Source organism: Oxyura jamaicensis, chromosome 1 (genome assembly GCF_011077185.1).
Source record: "Oxyura jamaicensis isolate SHBP4307 breed ruddy duck chromosome 1, BPBGC_Ojam_1.0, whole genome shotgun sequence".
Lineage (NCBI taxonomy): Eukaryota > Metazoa > Chordata > Aves > Anseriformes > Anatidae > Oxyura > Oxyura jamaicensis.
In genome coordinates this window covers 190,677,174-190,688,553 of record NC_048893.1, presented here as the reverse complement: position 1 = coordinate 190,688,553, position 11,380 = coordinate 190,677,174, and positions in this window count along the sequence as shown.

Here is an 11,380-nt window from a genome sequence, read left to right as displayed (position 1 = left end):
TATATATATATATAGTTAAAGTAGCCAGGGAGTGTAGGGATAAAAGAAGAAAGAGAAGGAAAAAATAGGGTTTCTGAGAAATGAGGATGAACAGGTAATAAATAATCTCAGCATGTTCCCAGAATAACTACTTAAACTACTTACATAGAGTTACAAAGTTGAGCTTGGGGGAAAAGTCAGATTATCCAGTGGGAATGAGAAGAAGAAAACAGAAATTACCAAACCTAAGGTAAAAGCAAATTTCAGCAATTGCTTGGTGGATTTTAACTGTGTAAACAAGGTCATCTTTATTGCAGTATGCAGAAAGAACATGGAAACACAGGTCTGACAGAAAGAACTGAGCTCCCTGAGGGAAAATAACAAATATCCATCTCATCCTCAAGAAAAGTGGCCAGAAAGTGTCTGAGAAAGTGACAGGGAAACACTGGGCCTCATCAGAGACCTGCAGCTGGCACTGCCAAGCTAACTGCAGTGAAAAACACTGCTCAGGACCAGCATGGTGGCAGAAGGTGATATAACCCCCATCAGCAACTTTGCACTGGAACTAGCTCTCACTTGGCTAATCCCAACAGGGTCTATAAAGTTTGTGAATTTTGATCTTGAAGATGATGCTGAAGACTTCCTCCTTGCCTCTTAATAAACTGTGATGGTATCAAAGTCGCTCTCTGTACCTATACAAAATCCCATTAGCAAGGGATTAGCAGGCATAATCCTGAGACTGAGTTGTAAGTAGACAATGACTCTGTCCTAGGTAAAGTAGAATTCCCAAGGAAGAGCCATTGGAACTGAATCAGCTGGGTTCAGATCACTTGTTCTGAGGGTTCATGATTCATCTGAAGATGTTTGTCTCCCCTTCCACCATTTCTGTCCCCAGTGCCATAGCTTGCAGCCACATTAGCTGCAGTGAAATTGCCCATTACAAAGCAGCTCTGTAAAAGTGATCACTGGAACAAGCTGAGTATATTGCTATTGAAAGCAATGCAAAAATGTTGGAAACTAAAAGAAAGCACATGGTAGTGACTGAATGCAGAAGTTTACTGGGATGGAAACACCTTAAAAGCCATTTTAATGTCATTTCCTGAATCTGCTGAAGTATTTTCCTTGGGGAGTCAGCAAGAGGAGACAGGACCAAAACCAGGATGTTTGCTGTCTCTGGGGAAACCCCAGCTCTCCAGACTGAGGAGTCAAGCTTCCTCTTGCTTGTTCTGTCTCTGGCCCCATGAATCTTTCACTCCTCTTTGAACAGTGGCCCAGCCACTTCTGACCAAGAGATTTTGCCAAAGGAATGAAGGGTATGTGGCAGTGGAGCTAGACGTCCCTCAGGACTGACTCAGGAGGTTCATCGTAATATTGTTCTACAAGGTGATCTTACAAAGAATGTGAGTAAATAATAGGAGATAGCACACATTCACATGATCTTTACAGAAACTAATTAATGAGAACAACTGTGCTAATAGAGAGACATAACAATGATAGTCATAATAACTAAATTATTATCGTAACAGATGCCAGATTTGTATCATTTGTGCATACACACACAGAGAGTTTACTTCTAATTCCTGTGTGTATGGTTGATTTTTATACTATGTCAGTATTATTTAAACATTTACACTAGAGATTTTTCCCACAGCTTTCCTCCATTTCCTGTTTGAAAACTGGTGACCTTAAATGCCAAGAAGCCCTTTAAATAGCTCATGGCGGGTGACACAAGATCGTGTTTTTATTTTTAATGAGAAAAGAAGCATATCTAACGAGGACCTATTCATGCAATATGAATCACAGTGGTAAAAATGTTCCAATTTACCGACAACACAAAAGGAAGTTTATATTTTCTTTTGAAGTTCCAGCAAATAAAATCTCATGTTAACAAAGTACGTCTTTTTTATTGTGCTGGGAAACACATGTAGTTACATAATCTAGCTCCATTATGTTAAAATCTGATCTCAGTTCTCTGCATCCCTTTTGTGTTACCTGCTGGAACTCAAAATCTCTGGATAGAACATATCAAGGTTTGCTTTTTACTTTAATCCCTATTGAAAAATAATTTACAATTTTCCCAACTTTATTTCCTTAATGCAAACGATTAATAAGCATTTCTATGCTAGTGTCTGCCTATAGATTGAATTCTCCTAACTGATGTTCTTAGTGCTATTACAAAACAAATGGAAAGCAGAATCTTGACTCAACAGGCAGCCACACCAATCTTACATCAACGTCTCTTCTTTGAAATTGTTGGTGTGAAGTCAGTGTAACCTTGGGATCAGATTCTTTCAACAGTCAGAAGTGTTGATAGCAATTGAAAATCACAGAAATGACCAACTGCACTCCCATCATTAGACTTTGCTATGGATCAAATGGTGCCACCAACATGCATGGAAAGTGAGAAAATGCTATGAAACTGTCTTCTTGGTAGTGAATTCAGCACTGTGATTTCTGGCCTGATTCTCCACTGTTCAGTGATGAAATCAGAACAGTAGAGATCTTTTTATTAGAATGCCAGTGACCAGGCAAACTGGCTACATACACTATAATCCTCATGCCCACACAGATATCAGACCCCAGACTGATGTTTCAGTAGAGCTGAAGACTGATGGAAAAGTGGGACAGGTACATATTCAGTGAAGTTGCAATTTGCCTGAAGAGAACCATTGCCCGCACCACAGTAACAGGCAACAGGACAAATGACTCTATGTTGAACATGAAATGGCTGCCCTAAGATCACCTGTCACACTGTGGCTAAGGTATCGTGTGCCAACAAGAAGGAAATGTAACCAGAAAAAAAAAAAAAAAAAAGTGCTGCGTGTGATAAAAATGTAGCAAAATTTGTTGTTCTTACAATCCTCCTGCACGCCCTCTGTCCCTTTCTCTTTCTCCTTCCAAATCTTTTCCCTTTCTTTGTGTTGGACAAATAACAAATGTAAGAAAAAATCGTGTCTGTCTTTTTGGACTCAGAAGTGGCGTCATTATGAGGTGGCTCACTCAGCTTTTGTTTTACACCCTTTTCTCCTCCTCCAGACAGAGCTGTCCATCCAGGCAGCCACTGCCCACCGCTCTGCCTTTTGTGCCCTGCCCAACGCCTCCCCTGGCTGGGTGGGCCTCCTAAACAGCCTTCACATCATGTGCTCTTTTGGCAAGCCAGTAGAAAATAATTGTCATCTGATTAAATTCTCTCATTCTCCATTATGTATTTTACATAAAGTGCTAGAGGAAAGTTGCTTTTTCTATTTTCTTTCAAAAGCATACTAACTGATGAGATGGAAACAGGACAAGCCAGCACCCACTGGTACGACAATCCGTGGTGTCATACATAGGACAGTGACACTAATGCCATAGACATGAAGTATCATAACAAGGCTTACAATGGTCTTACAATGTCTTACTTAACTTACAAGGCTTACATATTCTTACAGTGGTATCACACTATTATTTTTACACTATTAACTCATATATAGCTGCTAGTTCTAGGCAGTGTATCCTGTTCTGCAGGGTGGGTGCTCAGCTCTTCTTTGTGGGTGCATGGTATTTCACTGTCCATACCTCTGTCAGCTTGCCAGTCTTCCCCCTTCCTGCCAATCTTCCCCCTTATTCTGTCTCTGCTCTTCTAAAATTTCAAAACCCGTTGGTCAAATTCAAATTCAGCAGCAGTAACAGTCTCACAGGTATAACAACTTTAATCAGCCAAGGAAATAAATCTTATTAGAAGTCTAATTTCTGTGATAATAAGTTCTAATTGGAGCTTATTTGAATATATTAAGCCTTCTTGGAGCTTTCTATAATTCCCATTTCTCTCTGTTGAATGAATGGCTACAGGCTCAGTCCCTCTTACAACTCAGACTTCACAAAGGAACTCAGCCTCCAAGCACAATTTTGCATCATTTTCAGCATGCATGGAAGTATGTTTTTATTTAAATCTATGCATAATATCAAAAATCTGCCAGTAAACTGAATGAGGAGCTAGGATTTAACCAAATCATGTCTCCCAATCTTTGGGGCAAAATTCGGTCTGATGATCCAGTGGTAAATGCATGACAGTCAGTCTGGAAAAAGAAAAAAAAAAAAAAAAAAAAAAAAAACTCCTGATTTCTTGTCATTAGCAGAAGTTCCTAATGAGATGGTAGGTGAATCACTAAGGGCCATGGACAAACAGCTTCAATTCTCAAAACTGTTTTCCTAGTTGGTTGGCTCTAGTTGGTTGGACAGCCTTTACAGATACCCAGTACATGATACTAAGAGCAGATATTTAAGAGAAAAATAGAAAGTTAAGCTTACCAAATATCAGTTTATTTATTTATTTATTTCTGTGGTTCAACTTACCAATTTCTAAACTGTAGACAACAGCATTCCTCTGTTTTAAATGTATGGGAAAATATATTAACAACTCCAAGGCATTCAGATGTTGTCCTAGCAAGGAGGGCCATATAAATGCCAACAAACCATGAATAGTATTCCCAGAATAAGTCAGTAACAATGACTTAGTTGTTTGATTCATTGATTTTTCTTCTGAAATATAATCTCCCATTCTGACACAAGAAACCAAAAAAGCAGCATTCAAAAATAATATTAGATACTAAGAGCTAGTATGTTTGCTGTTCTAACATTAGTGTTTTCTTATTTGGGACAGAAGGATTATTGTCAACTTCTTATATTTTATGTGTATAGTGTAGCTTCTGTGTGTTGCTTCCAGCCTTACGTGTAGCTACTCTTCTCAGAGGAAACAAAAGAAAGCATGCTGCTTGTATAAATCTTAAAGTAATTCATAATAAATCAGAATAGTTATTATTATACAGAGTCAGAAATTGCCCAGTTTATTGGGTATCAGTCTTCATAAACTTACACTCTTGCTACTCTCACCAGTAAGTGAAAGTAAAGCTCTGTAGTACTAGCTTAATATATTCAGGAACTACTTATCAAGAAATGGAGCCTTATTAAGGCATTGACCAAATTCACAAGTGCACTTTTTCATAATTATTATGAAACAGGACAATGGTTTATCCAATATGGTTTATTAGTTAAGTGCGAGATCATCAGGCTTACTCAAGAGAAGTTTTTAGAACAGTCTTGTGAAAGTGACCTTGTAAAGCAAAATGCAAGTAAACCATAGGTGAATACAACAGATGCTGTTGGAAAGAAAATTAAATTTCATCGGAGCACAAAATTCTCAAGACGTTACCAGTAATCAAATCCTACAATTCCCAGAGGGACAATAAAACTTTATTAAACCTTTAGCAGCTTAGCCGGTAAAAACTCCAGGGGTTGATCTCCTCTCCCAGTTTCGATGAGGTCTATAACCATCCCTTTTTTAACCTCCTTTTACAGTAAGAATAAGTAAGCAAAGGGTAAGACTCCTAAGCATTATTTACTTCTCTTACTCACACCATAAGAAGGCTGCAGCAGAAACAGTAAGAGCTATGGACTTAAATTGCTCTAAAAGCAACAAAGTTCAGAATCATGCCATGTGTACTACCACAGTACACACGAGCAAATCATTACAGCAGATCTGTCCAGCACAGGTTAGTCTCAGATGTTTGTTCCACCTACTTTGCATCCCAGTGTTAGACAGGGCAAAGTCTGCATCTCAGCTATATTTTCATGGAAACTACTTAAAACCCTCTTGTTGAACATCTCGGTGGTCTAAAAGTGCTACGAGTACATTTACTGGGGATTTGGAACCCTGTCCTTACAAGAAATGACTTGGATTCTTACACGAGGAATAGTTATTTCATTTTCAATTGGGCTAATTCAGCTGAACAAACACCGAATTCAAGTTTACATGTATGCTTATCACTGGTCTTCCTTTAAATAAGTTACCAGGCTGAGTGAAATCAGTCATAGAAGATACAACGAAAAACTAAATATTGTCTGGCCCCACCAAATATTGTCTATGTTGTCCCATTCTGCAGCAACAGAAAAGTAATCAAATGATGTAGTAAGTTGTTCCCAAAACCATTTGAACAGCAAGACTCACATTAACAGGGTTAATTGTCAAGGATCCATGCTTTTGCTGTATATGGCGATGATGTGGGGTCATACGAAACTTGGAACTATAAGAACCTGGACAGCCACTGTCTCCAAATCTGTCCCACAGTGCTCCTGAATGGTCTCATCCATTCTCAGAGATGCTTATTGTTAACTGAAGTAGCTTGGGTTGATTTGATGTTAGAACTGCTCCAAGTCTATTAAAGGCAGTCCATTATGCTAAGATCCTGTCTCTCTGAGCAAAGAATTTCTTATATCAGTGAAATGTTACATGACGTTTCTTTCTTCAGTGTCCCAACTCATTTTACAGTTGTACTCATTTCTAGCACTTGCTTGGAAGCTATATGGCTTGTCACAGTCTTGCTGAGAGGCTTGGCCTAGAGGAAATTGTACTCCTCTCATCTTCTACAGAAATCCCTTTGCCATTCCACATTTTTATTGCAAATATTCTCTTCAATGAAGCATAATCCAGTATGAATAAACAAACGTGTCATAAATTCATTTGGGACTTCTACAATCATCTCTCCTACACTTTCCCATTTCACTTTATGTCCTCCATATAAGAGGACCACTTCCATGTCTTTTCTGGTCTCCATTGTCTCCATTGATTTACCATACTTCTGGACTGTGTGTGATCTTTTACATCTGGCAACAGTGGCCACCCACTGTCCCAGGCACACAGACTTACATAGGGCTCAACTGGAGGATGACGATCATTATTATTATCACTGCCATGTGCAGCAGATATTCAAAGCAGGAACACACTCTTGGATGAATTAGTTCAAACTGAAACAAAAGCCTTAATGAAGTATGAAATGTTGTCTTTGGGTATATCATCAAACCTAATAATTTGTATATGCACCAAGGTAGTGGAAAACATCACCTTGATGCCTCCCAGGCTGGAGAGTGAAGCTTATATTCAGGAGCTCTCTAATCACTTGAGTCACCCCATAAAAAGTGCCTGCTACTGAGAAAACAAAGTATGAGCTAGTTTTCTACAGTTCAAAAGACAATGAATGTGCCCAAATCAGGGATATGATTTCAAGCTGTGACTCTCAGTCTCACATGGAAGAAGGTGAAATATTCAAGTTCTCCCACTTTCCACCCCTACGTTCAACAACCCTTCCTCCTGATATACTCCTGCTCTAGATACATTCCTGCTAACCAAACTGGCCATTTGACTGTGGGTTTGTAACATTCCCCAGCTGCTGTGCAGGGACACCAATACCAGTTTTGTGGTTGTCCTCTGCCTGGCACCAAATGCAGATACAGATGTAATGTCAATACCAATGCAGAGTAGCATTTTACTTTTGTCTAGCATTAGTATTAGGGCTTTTCAAGACTTGCTTTGGCTTTGATGCACACACTTTCTGACAGTTTCAGAGTGCCCATGCAGTTGTCCTGCATCTCCTTCCTCCTCACCCATGGTCTCCCCTCACTAAATGCACCGGAGGAAGGAGGCAGCAGGGCTGCCATAATGATGTTCATTATTATAATAATAATGAATGGATGTTTATTATAATAATAAATGATTTATTGTATGCCAATTTGATTATGTATGACTAACCTAAGATAAGATGTTCATGAGTGGTAGCTAAACGGCATGATTTGTGTTTTCTGGATACCTGACAAGCAGCCCCAGGGTCAATTTTTCTGAGGTACCAAGCCTTTCCATCTGTGTTGTATAATATGGAGCATATTTTGAAAAGTCTCCATATTTAGTAGATATTGCTGTGTGCCTCAGTTCCCAAGATGCACAATGGGGACAAAAACAGTCCTTCATCTCACAGTGTTTTTTGTGAAAATAAATTAGTATGTTAGAAAATCTTGTACTCCACACAATGATTGCCATAGAAACACAACAAGGAAATGATTTTTTTTTCAGAGAAGCATATAGTAAATAAAGGGCTAGGCCATAGCTTGAACAATGGAAAATTAAATTAAATTAAATTAAATTAAAATTAAAATAAAATAAAAGTAACAAAATACTGGCCAATGTAACACAGTCCATCTTGTGCACTGAATGATGCAGTAAACATCTGTAAAGAGAATATGCGACCACATCATGAACATTCAGTCATGCAGATGTTTTGAAGTGCTTTGCTCTATAAATTCTTTGATCATTGGAAAAAGTTATTTATCTATGTACACACTCTTGCATACCTGTACAAAGTGTGTGTGCATATCTGTAGGAATACTTCATAAAATCTTTGCATTAATGACTTTTAACATTAAAAACTACCTGATTTTTTCCCATTTTAGAACACTGCTGTTAGTACACCAAAAGCTTCCTCTGCTGGAAGAGGTGTGCAATTCATGTGCATTCATGTGCAATGGCATTCCTGTTTTCATGCATCAGCTCTGCTTCTTTTCAGGTGAGTTCTGAAAACAAATCTTCTGTGTTCTTTTTTTTTTTTTTTCCTATAACATTTGAATAGTCAAACAGAGAAATGAACCTCATAATTTTTCTGTTTCACCAATCCTTCAGTTAGGTTGTGTTATTAGTTTGAGTTAAGAACGAAACACATAAGGAGTAAGTATCTTCAAGGCACCACTGGCATTTCAGCAAATCAGTGTTAGCTGGGAAATCTTTAACATGATCCTCTGTTCACGTCATCCTACTCTCTGGGGAGTTCTGGGATGACAGGTTTTGTTCAAGTAAATTAGTGAACAAATAAAAGCTTTTATTTACTGCAGGCATAGATCTGGTGGACAGGGCAGAACGACCCCTCAGGCAAAAATGACAATGTCAGGAAACTCCATCCCATGTGTGCAAGGTCAAATAAGAACTCATAAGAAATATTTTCCCAGCCTCAATAATTTTCAAAATTGCAGCTTGTTTATCATACAAAGCATATGTAAGAAAAGCATAACATGGTGTCACTTAACTCACAGTGTGTGACACTAATGTTTTGCATAGCCATCTTCATGGAAATGTATGCTTGGCAGCTAAGCTTTGATTTCAGAGACAAAATTTGTTTCTTTTTTTTGCTCCTATCTAAACACAGCTATAAAAAATTATTCTCCTGCCTTCATGCACTGGCATCCTCTCCACTTTTGCAAGAGATTGAAACTTCTTGACCTCACCTTCTTAATTCTTCAAGGATGGTGGTGCCTGTAGCCTGGTCTGCCTCATCCTCCACCTCTCTCCGTCTCTACCTTCCACTCACTCCTCTCCTCAACCACCTCTGCTCCTCCTCCTGTCCTTTGCACCTGTTTTCTGCCAAAAAATCACCAACAGTTTTTCTTCCTTTCTATCCTCTATAAAAGAGATGGGCTTTTGTTTGGTAACAACACTCAGCCAATTGCTACTGAATACAGCTAATTTTCCTGGAGCAGAAGAGCACACACAGATCTATCTCGCTACTGCTGTGATTTGGCTACCTCTTAAACAACATCCAGTTTCCCCTGTGCCTAACACTGGCTCCCACTACACATGCTGGCAGAGATTTTTCAGGTTTCCTGTGGGATCTGAAGCTTCTGAAGTGCTGCTGAAGACTCCAGATGAAAAACTCACAAATAAACAGAAACTGAGACAGCAAACAAGCTTCCAGTAGCTTCAAGGAATGGTATTTTACAAAAGAAAAATGTTGGTCAGGAAACTTCTGACCAGTTCCACTATATTTACTTATTAATTTCCCCAGCTGTAAAATAAATTATTTTTCATTTCTCCAGGGACAATGTACAAGAGTTAGGATAAGAAGAAAATACCTTGAAATACTTTCAGTATTTCTGGAGAAAATAGTTGCATAGATGTGGAAAATCGAAATCAAGGAGATATAGTTACTGCAAGCATTTAATCAACTCATTATGCTCACAGCAGTAAAGGACTCAAATGACAAATACTTTGTAGAACTACCCTAAAAGTTTACGTTGCCTTTTTTTTTTTTTTTTTTTTTTTTAATCTAATGAACTGGAAATTTTCTACCCATCAAAGTCTACAAAAAAGCCTTACACAATTTATATATATATACCTGATACCTGGTGCAAACAGATCGGCTGAGGTCTGCCTATCTATCCACAATAATAATCACATTTTTCTGTAGCAAACCTTATTCCAGAATAATACGGACCATTATGAGCTAAAAAACAAACAAACAAACAAAAAAAAAAAAATAAATAAAAAAAATAAAAGTCTTTACACACCACGGTGCACTGCAAGGGTCTCTACTTTTCCATTCAGGAAGAAAGCACATTTAATCTTTTGTTTGTTTGTTTGTTTATTTCTCTCTCTTTCCCAAGAGGATTTTCAGAAGAGCTGCATGGCTCAGCTCTATTTGTCCATAATTACAAGTTTTCAGGAATATCCTGTGAGATGAGAGCTCATAAGCATGCATCACTACATCTCCAGGAATTTTCCTAATACAAAGAGACTGAGGAGAAATACAGGAGTCCTCTTCCTTTAGGTAACTGGGCTTGCTCCACCATGCCTGGAAAAAGGTACCAGCACCATCTGAAAAATAAAACCACCAACTAAAAAGGTACCTAATTTAGGTACTGGAACTACTGGAGCTACTGGGAACTCGAGACCAGTGGCATGCTTTCAGGATCACCAGGAAAGCCAGGGGAAGAACCTGACTCTCAATGCATGGTGAACCTGCACAAACTGATGGCACAATATGCAACAGAGACTAATTTGGGGCGTTTCTTTTCTCAAAGGCCAGTGAATACTAAGCAAAACACACCTATGACTCTGTCAACCTAGAATTTTTTCCAGTAGTTCTAATCAGAAATGGTACACACTCAGTTTGATACAGTGATGCATATTTGAAAGCTTTCCTCCACTGTAGCTGGCTTCTGAAAAAGTCGAATCTAAAATTTCAGCACTTCCTTCATTGAAAAAGCAAGTTTGTAAATAATCACAAATACTTCTGCTGATGATGACATTAATTACATCTATTCGTGTAGCCATAAATACAATGGCTGTCCTCAATAACTTTGTAAGTAGTGATGTAGGAAAATACACAGATTTTGTAATGAACAGCACCAACTAGTCAATAAAACTATATTTGATTATCTGTGAATTCACTGTGGAATTTTCCTGTCCTCTTAAATGTTCTTTCCATGCAGCCCAGAAAATAAATTAACCTGAGGCTTTCCTCACTTTAAAAGTTATCCACAATTCACCAAATCAAAGTTTGTCGTATACATTTTTCAAAGGCAACAGAAATATATGGTTTAAAACTGTTGTATCCCTGCATCAGTGAAGGAAGTTAATCACAGCTAATTGAACTCAAGAGTACTTTAAGGAAGAGCATAAAAAGGTTTTGCTTTATAACAGAGCAGAAATACACTCTATAAATGCAACTCAAGGGAATGTCTTGCACCAATATATTCAATACTAAAGTTAATTAAAGATTTCACCTAAAAAATTTTTAGCTTGATTGTCTAATCTTGAGTCCTA